Source organism: Polyodon spathula, chromosome 35 (assembly GCF_017654505.1).
Source record: "Polyodon spathula isolate WHYD16114869_AA chromosome 35, ASM1765450v1, whole genome shotgun sequence".
Taxonomy (NCBI): domain Eukaryota; kingdom Metazoa; phylum Chordata; class Actinopteri; order Acipenseriformes; family Polyodontidae; genus Polyodon; species Polyodon spathula.
Genome location: NC_054568.1, coordinates 2,761,340 through 2,762,214, shown reverse-complemented (window position 1 = coordinate 2,762,214; position 875 = coordinate 2,761,340).

Below are 875 nucleotides of genomic sequence, written 5' to 3'. Positions count from 1 at the left end.
GAGAGAATGTAGTTCATAAATTGACCGGCGTGCGCAGTGAGTCGTCCTGATGAATGTATTTTTGAGAGCGACAGAAGCTTTTACGCTCCGTATCGCGTCACTAGCAGGATCTATGTTAATAAAATTCGCGCTCTCTTTACATAACGAAAATGACGAGCATGCGCAGTGAGTCGTCCTGATAAATGTAGTTTTTAGCGCTAGAGAATGTAGTTCATAAAATGACGAGCATGCGCAATGAGTCGTCCTGATAAATGTAGTTTTTAGCGCTAGAGAATGTAGTTCATAAAATGACGAGCATGCGCAGTGAGTCGTCCTGATAAATGTAGTTTTTAGCGCGAGAGAATGTAGTTCATAAAATGACGAGCATGCGCAGTGAGTCGTCCTGATAAATGTAGTTTTTAGCGGTAGAGAATGTAGTTCATAAAATGACGAGCATGCGCAGTGAGTCGTCCTGATAAATGTAGTTTTTACCGCTAGAGAATGTAGTTCATAAAATGACGAGCATGCGCAGTGAGTCGTCCCGATAAATGTAGTTTTTAGCGCTAGAGAATGTAGTTCATAAAATGACGAGCATGCGAAGTGAGTCGTCCTGATAAATGTAGTCCTTTAGCGCGAGAGAATGTAGTTCATAAAATGACGAGCATGCGCAGTGAGTCGTCCTGAAAAATGTAGTTTTTAGCGGTAGAGAATGTAGTTCATAAAATGACGAGCATGCGCAGTGAGTCGTCCTGATAAATGTAGTTTTTAGCGCTAGAGAATGTAGTTCATAAAATGACGAGCATGCGCAGTGAGTCGTCCTGATAAATGTAGTCTTTAGCGCGTAGAGAATGTAGTTCAAAATGCCGGAGGGCATGCTTCGGCCTTGTGGTCCCACC